We start from the raw sequence: 8,822 nt of genomic DNA, 5'->3' as shown, positions 1-8,822 counted from the left end.
TTAGCCATAAATGTCTCTAGTTTCTCATTCTTTATGGCTGAGCAGTATTCCATTTTATATTAAAAAAAACCCCACATCTTCTTTATCCAGTCTCCAGTTGATGGGCATTTGGGCTGTTTCCAAGATTTAGCTATTACAAACTGTGCCTCTATAAACATGGGTGCGCATATATTGCTGTTGTAGGAGGGTTTTAATTCTTTTGGAATCATACCCAGAAGGGGAATAGCTGGGTCAAATGGGACTTCCAGTCCTAGTTCTTTGAGGTATCTCCATACTGATTTCCACAGTGCTTGCACCAGTCTACACTCCCACCAGCAGTGGAGCAGGGTTCCTCTTTCCCCACAGCCCCGTCAGCATTTGTTATTGGTTGATTTCATGATAGCAGCCATTCTTTCTGGGGTGAGGTAGAATCTCAGCATTGTTTTCATTTGCATCTCTCAGATGACAGGTGATGTTGAACACTTTTTCATATGTTTATTTGCTATTTCTGCTTCTTTGTCTGAGAAATGTCTGTTCATTTCTGATGCCCATTTTTGGATTAGGTCTTTAAATTTGGGAGGTCTGATTTTTTTAAGTTCTTTATATATTCTAGATAGTAGAACTTTGTCTGAGGAACAGCTGGTGAAAATTTTTTCCCACATTGTGGGTTGTCTCTTCACACCGTTGGTGGTTTCTCTTGCAGTGCAGATGTGATTTTTTTCCCTGTAATGAGGACACGCTACTTATAAGAATGGCACAAAACAATAAAACAATAAAATTCTATTGTTACATATAAACTATATAATTAGGCTAAATGTTTATATTATTATAATTTAGTTTACTTATAAACTAAATATTTTATATTTTGTATATTTATGTATAAACCAAGTACCAGCTGATCTCCTGTTTGTCAAAATGTATATTCTTCCTGCATTTTATAATTATAATATATGGAACCAGGAATATTAGCAGAAAATGTGTAAGATATAAACCAGAATATAATGGAAAATTGTGAGTTGGCCAAAACTGTATAGACTGTATGTGGAAAGCAGTTGTCAAGTGTCCCATGATGTAGTTGACTACATTACTAATATTTCAAAAGATACTGAAGGAATGCATGTTTCTGGGGTATTCTTGTTTGTGACGGTCAACTGACTTGCTTTGGGGGGCCAGCTGGAAGCCCTCGATTTGGTGGCCCCTTAGCCCCCATCACTGTCACAGTGACTGGGCGTCCCCTCGCCTTGCACTCGGTTGACATGTGACTCGTATTTACCTGTCTGTCTGTAAGTGAGGATCCCAGATCTGCCACCTGCTTCCACCACTAATTCACAGTACTGCTGGGGGCTCCTTCCCAGGTCCTTCTGGGAAACTGAGAGCACTTTATTTTTTAAGTAATATCAAGTCTGCCAAAAGGCAAAATCTTGTAGCATTTGAAATAGGAATCTCACATCAGAGACCTCTCTGAGAAGTAACATTTTTAGGGTTATCAATGAGTTGGCCCCTCTAGAGGGTTAAGGCCAAGTACCTAGCAGACACCCTCAGAACCAAGTTGTAACACTTCTCTCCTTTGGGGCTTTGTCACTAGTGGGCCCCTGCAAACCAGCATGCTACCCTCTTGGGCCTGTGTCCCCAGGGCTGCCAGTGGGGAGTGGAGTGAGTTGGGTTCAGCTCGTCCCTCTCCTCTGAGCCCGTGTCTTCTGGAGGGTGCTTTCTTCTTGGCACCTCTGTCCTACATGGAGGTTCACGTGTCGTTTGGTCTTGTTGGGAAAAGAAGAACAACCCTGTCAGCATGGGACCCCTCTGTAGCACTGTAGAAGCAGCACTGTGGCGATTGCTAAGAATTAGCAGATCCTATGGAGGGTGGTACAACACAGCTAGGAGGTCTGGATAGACTGTCACAGAGGTTTCTCTGGTGAAGTAGAACAAAGAACAATGCGAGCTTCTCTGTATTTCCCTGAATGGCACAGCACAGTCTTTTGATTGCTTTCAGTGTGCCTCCAGCGACTCTTGAGTTAATTTCTGGGGAATGTGTTTCTAGTTCCAAGAGTGAGAGAGCCCTAAGCTGTAAACTATGCAATCACAAAGTCAAGAAGCCTCCCTAATGAGCATCCATCCCCTCCTCAAATGAAATGCCATCATTTCACCCTTACTGTTTGTTCTGTAAAACTTCGAAAATTATTCTGGAAAACCGTTTCTTTTTTTAAACAAAAATTGGATGACAATCTCCCTCCCTTTCCTGTTTGTGCATCACTTGGTGAGAATTTGTACAGCTTACTAAAAATTTCATGTTTATTATCCCATTTGATTTTCATAACCATGAGAGGTGGGTTTACTGTTCTCATTTTACTGATGCAGAAAAAGGTGTTATGTAACTCTCCTACATTTGGTGTGGGAGAACTGAAACTTGAACTCAGGTCCTTCATATCAAATATCTCATCCTTTTCACTCTTTAAGAATATATGACTAGGACATTTTAATGAAAGCAGAGAAAGAAGACAATGTAAAAACAAGAAGTCAGGAGAGTCAGTTTGCATTTCTTCAGTGTGTGAGCACCATGGCATATTCCAGAAAAGCTGTCCAACAGAACTTTCTGTGATGATGGATGAAGGACCCTAGTTAGCAAGACAGACTCCATATTGCTGCTTGACCCACCTGCCTGCCCTTTAGCTGAACTCAGAAGGAGGAAGCTTAGAAACCTCCTCCCCTTAGAGAGTCTCTTAGAAACAACAATTAATCAACTATTGTTTTACAAATGTTCTAACAGCAGGACGTTCCGCTTCTGTACCTTTTGCTTGCTTTACTAGTTCTATCCCATAGAGGGGCCTAGAAACTGTTGGCCTCAAAGGTGTATAAAACCTGTTTGTCAACCATCCCAGCCGGTAATAAACTCCTGTGTGGATTTAATATTGGTCTCTGGTTGGTTCTCTCTACTGGGTACAACAATGGAAATGTTCTTTACTTGAACCATCCACTACATCAGCAACAACCCAGAGCCACATGTACTTAAAATATTGTGGCATGACTATTGAACTGCTTTCCTAATTGTATTTAATTTTAATTAACTTAAATTTAAGTTTAAAAAACACATGGAGGGCCGGGGAGTTAGCTCAGTGGTTGCGCTGCCTGCTGTGCAAGCGCAAGGACCCAAGTTCGATCCCCAGTACCAAAAAAAAAAACACATGGGGAGTTTGTTTTCTGATTATGGCTAGTGGGGTTCTATATGCCTCACTTATCTGTATGTTAATTCTTTTCCCTTATTTGAAAAGTTTGATGCTATTATTTCAGTATATAGGTCTTTATGCCCTTTGTGCTGTCTTCTGATTTTTCTGTAGTTTCAATTAACCTTAGATTAGTCTTCTTTGCATTATCTAGGAACTGTTGGATCCATTTTTCATGTTTTCTTGTTATTTTCAAGGTATCTCTCATTAATTGGTCACAAGAGCCCTGTCTTCTACTTCTGAGACTCTTTCCTCGCCTTGGTCACTTGCGCTGCCTGTACTTGCCACGGAAGTTTTAAATCTCATGAGTTTCTATTTGGAGCCTTTTTATAGACAAATTCATTTCAATGTTAGTCATTCATGTTTTGCATCATGTTGTTTAGCTCTGCTAGCTTTTTATTAGTGTCTTCTGTCAACTCACTGATTGCTCTATGTTGCCCATGATCTAGTTACTTATATCTCCAGTGAGCTTGCTAAATGCCTTATTGATCTGTTTTATTATCTCCTTTTATTATCTCCTTTTATATTTTTTCAAGTAATTTAGCTGTTTGGCTGCCCCCAACCCCCATGAATCAACTTTAGAGGAATTGGGAGTTTGGGGAGGCATTTTGCTGCCTTGTATTCTCGTGTTTCTGTTTTTCTTTGTTTGAGTCTTGCAGGTTGATCACAGTAGAATGCTTTGTTTCTGGTCAGGGGACCTCTTTAGTTAAAGTCTACTTTTCAGTAGTGTCCTCTGGGCAGGGCTAACTATTGACCTTTGCCCCTGCCTCAGCAGCCAACAATCTCCGTTTGTTTGATGGGAGGTTGCAGCATATTTGATCCAAATACCCAGTTCTCCAGGAATGGGCCACAGTATTATTAATGACCCCAAGGAAATCCAGTTATTGGCATTCCAATAAAATCAATTAGTAACAACAACTGTGTCACCTTGGTTGTAGTAAGAAAATTGACATTAATCATAACATCAAAGATAAGCTGAATATCGACAAACCTTAAGGACCAATAATATACCACTATGACACACTATGAACACAATGACAAACCAAGTATTGATGTATGATGGGCCTGCAGTAAATATCTGCTTAATGGAACAAGTTTACCTCTACTCACAATAGAACAATGTTCAACAGCAATTGTGTAGAGTTAACTAGCTAGCTAGGGTTATCCTACTAAAAGTGGAGGAGATGGGGAACCAGAGAATGAAAAAAAGTGAAATTCAAAAAAGTAATGGTATATAAGAACAAGGAAAGAATAGTGCAGTTGGAGTCCTATTGAGGAGTAAAAGGAAATTAATAGTGTTAGAAAATTGTCACAGGAAAGAACAAATGAGAAAAAGAAAAAAAGGAAAATCAGAGAGCAAAATACAGGAAATAAAAGAAAGATAAGAAGGAGAATTTGAAAAGTGAAAAAAGTGGAGAAAAGAAACTAAAAGTGCAAAAGGAAAAGTCAAAAAGGGGAGAAAAAATGCTAACCCCCAAAAATCCGGTGAAGGAAAGACAAAAATAATAAAAAATAGAAAAATCAAAAAAGATTTAGCGAAAGGGAAAAAAATGTCTTTGTTTTTGAATGAGTAGTTTCTTTCCAAGATCTGTAGTCTTGGGATCTCGCCAGTCATGGTGTTTCTTTGCCCAGCTTGAGGGACTGTGAGTTTTTGAGGTGCCCTCTCCACACCAGAGGCCCCTCTGGTCCATTCACCCCAGACTGTGGTCACTATTCAGGCCAAGGTGTGTCCTTCCTCACACTAGTAGATGGGAAGTGTGATTGGCCCTCTCTTCTCTACTGGAGGTGGGGGTTCAAGTGGACAGTTGACACTTGTAGGGCCTGGTTGCTCCTTTTGGAGAGCAGGGCCTGTGTTTTTCCCAGCCTGAGCTTACACTTCTCAGGGGGGGTCTATGTCTGGCCCACTCTCTCTGTGGGAGTCTCCTGCAGTTATCTCTAACCCAGTCATTTCAGAGGGTAACACCCGAGTCCCTGAAGTTGCTGGCCTGGTTTGTACTTTCCTCCCTGAGCTTGCTGGCTTTCCAGGCTTCTCTTCTTTCCCTGGTCATTGTCCTCTTCCAGGATCAGGTTGGTTGGTTAGTCTGCACCTCTCTGCCCCATGCCAAGGGGAAGGAAAATGTAAAGCCAGCTTGGAGTTGGTGGATGGTTGTGCCTTTGGGTCAGCTTGCTTACATTGGGTGCAGGGCAGGGGGAACTGCATAGCTGGTGTGGGACTGCTTGCTTGGGTCCTCTTTGCCACTATTTTTTTTTTTTTTTTTTTGGTACCGCGGATCGAACTCTGGTCCTTGCGCTTGCGAGGCAGGCGGCGGAAACACTGAGCTAAATCCCCGGGCCCCTCTTTGCTACTCTTGATTGAGCCCTGACACATTATAGCTTACTCCACTTTAATCTCCAATTTTAGTCAAGTTCCCCAGACCATCCTCTCCAGTTATTTCTGATGGAACAAGACATATTGTTATGGCTTGTGTCTAGATGTCCCCCCAAAGCCTTATGCAGTCATAGGTGGGGCTTTTTCAGAGTTGGCTGGATCTAGAGTGTGACACCAGGATTGATTCATGCTGCAATGCTAGGCTCAAGGGCACTAGGATTAAGGGTGTGAGTGCAACCAGCCCTAAGTAGCCTGGATAAGATATAAGGGATAGAAAGAGCTGTGGTTATCCCTCGTTGCTTTGCTACCTTCTGCCCACCATGAACTGTTTCACCTCTGTGATGCCTGTGTGTCATGCCACCCTGCCTTGGAGCCAGCCGATTATGTACTGAAACAACTACAAACTGTGCGCTAAGTAAATCTTTCCTCCCTTAACTGTGGGTGTTGGGTAGTTTGTCTCAGCAATGAGAAAAGTAACTAAGACACATATGTAAGATTAAACTCTCATTTATTGAGTCCTGATTATGTGCAAACACTGTGTAACTGCTTCACATTCATTATCTTTCAATTAAATGGTTCCAAGTCCCCTGTCCAATCTGTCCATTCTTCTCCTCATACCACAAGCTCTATTTATGTCCCAAGTCCTCCTTGCTATAGGAAATTGTAGACTTGGACTCCGTGTTCTCTGAGGTGACCCTTGGCAGCCTGTGTATGTAGAGTCTGACAGACATGTGATACCCATGAAGGGCTTGTTTTCTCCTCTTCCCCATTGTCAACATTAATTTTTGTCCAAAGGGAGAATCTTTTACTCTATTCAGATACACAGTTCCCCTTTGGCCCAAAATCTTCGCCTGGTGCTGGTCCTGCTCTCATGGTCAGGTCTCAGATAAGAACCACTTCACTCAAGTGTCAGCCCTGTTAGACTGAAACAATGCCTGTGTCTCTGTGCCAGTTTGGGAGCCCCCACCCCAGTGATGGTGAATGTTTTAGAGCTTTCAATGATGCAAACAGCCCTCTGTGGCACCCGTACTGTAGGTTTGCCAGCACTACCCTACCCTATAGTAGCATGGCCTCTGTTTGGGAGCCATTCCATATCGGAGCCCTTCGCCCATCAAACATCTGCCACTTTCCACCTTTGCCTGCAGGCCTCCCTTTTCCCCCTTAAAGTCTGCCCTAGTAGCCAGGTCAGTCTCCCAGCGTTTGTCCTCTCTTAGCAGGTGTTGTGACAAGATTTCACAGGTTGTGAAAGGATAGAAGTTAGTAGGGCTTCTAACAAAAAGATTCAAGTGGGTTTGGTTGGCCTTTGATACTATCAATCACTGTGGCAATTTTGTATTTTTCTGAGCTGGAAGTTTCCCAGAATTCCCCTCCCTTTATGGTTCTGGGTTACAGTTGGCTAAAAAAGATTTATGCAAGGTTTGGAAGGTAGAAAGGCAGCAGCAGCCATGACCCTGAAGAGCACTGCAGTTACAGTTGGTGATAGATAAATGCAGAGGTGCTGGATGGTTAATTGTCCTTGCTCTTTTCAGATGCACATCCACCTTTCTTCCGGACCAGTAGCAACCACAGCGCTGGGCTCCCCTCTAATCCTTTGCTGCAAACTCAAGGTAACAGTGACTTAGAGGCAACAACCTTCCTAGACTTCCGCCAGCCTCCTCCTCTCCATTTCCCTGAAAGCTCCAACTCGTTCACCTGTGTCAGGACTCGGTGAAACTAGCAAGTTTCTTGGTGGTGAAGCCTGAGGCAAAAAAATTTTTTTTCTTTTAAAAAAATGCTAACTTGCTTTCCTAGAATTTGACCAGTATTCACTCAGAAATCCACAAGTAGTGTTTCTTCTTTGTTCTAGGGCTTTTCTGCAACCTTTCTGAATATGTAGAAGGGAGAGTCCCACCCCACATCCCACCCCCATTTTATCCATTTTGTGGGACTAGAGGATGGTATTTCTGTGGGTTTTTAAAAAAACATTTCCTTTGTTTTAAACCCTTAACAAAGAACAATTTGTAAAATGGCATCTCAGTCGAATATGTAATCATAAGCAATTTGCTTGGTGGGAAGTAGGGAATGGCAGGCATCTTTAAATGAGTTAAGGAAATCCTAATTACTCACACCTGCAGAAGCTGTCACTTTTATAAGGTATATAATTAGCAGCCAGAGTGTGTGCTGGGAAATGTGATTGTCTGTTTAGACAGAGGACACAGCCCAGAGGCCACCCAGATTGGGGCTCTCCCACTGTGTACATTGCCCAGCCAGGGCTCCCTCCCGGCTGGCTGCTTATTAAGGCGGGCTGCAGGCCTGAATGCAAAGTGTGTGGTCCATTGAACCCACACTCATTGTTCCACACACAAAGCAGGTGTGACCACTTTTAAAAATCGGGTCCTTTTTACTTTGTGATTATGTATTTTCTGCTTTTCTAGCAGTTCTCAGCCTAAGGTGCACATTAAGTCACTAGGGACACTTTAAAAAAAATTCTGATGCCCACACTGCACCCAGACCAATTAAATCAGACTGTGACATTAGTTTTTAAATCATCCCAGGTGATTACAATTTGCCATTAAACGTGAAAACCAGTGGCGCTCAGGCTTTAACAGCTGGAGGGCTGTTAAAATAGGGGTTGGTGGGCCCCTGCCCGATTCAGGAAGGCGAGGAATGGGAGTGTCCAAAACTGCATTTTTATATTCTAGGGATATGCTGCCAATGCTCACGGTCAATTCCTTTCAGAGTTAGAATAACTATTTTTTGCATGTGTGGTAGGCACTGTGTTAAAATGTTATTAGCTCATTTGATTTTCATAAAGCTGTTTCATTCTTGTATTTCAGATCATGCTCAGTACCACACCTGATACTCATATGCACTTGGCCCTTTATCATCACATAATCTGGTTGTCTCCCTCTGGGCCTCATTCCTGTCTCTCCTAGTTGCATGTCAGCTCCACAAAGGCAGAAACCATGTCTTCTTAACCTAGTGCACGCACCCCACAGGCACCTGCAAAATGCAAATTCACAAAGCAACACCACGGAGGAGGAAATATGGTCAACATTTCACAGACCAAGACAAAAAAGACAACATAACTTCTTTCAGATCACAATGGAAGAATTAGATTCAACTGTGTCCTCAGCAGAGCTGGGCTCTCAAGACTACTCCAAGAACTGACCACCAGCATTAAATATAACTCATATCAACATTCTTTCCCAGCAATAAGCTGAATTATTCATCTAAGCCAACTATCTTTACCTCACTGACACTGGAGTCAAAGCTTA

This window comes from Heterocephalus glaber, unplaced genomic scaffold (assembly GCF_053883595.1).
Source record: "Heterocephalus glaber isolate CG9 unplaced genomic scaffold, H.glaber_assembly_v1.0 deba00001472, whole genome shotgun sequence".
In the NCBI taxonomy this organism is placed as follows: Eukaryota; Metazoa; Chordata; class Mammalia; order Rodentia; family Bathyergidae; genus Heterocephalus; species Heterocephalus glaber.
The sequence above is the reverse complement of the archived record's forward strand: the minus strand, read 5'-3'. Positions refer to the sequence as shown.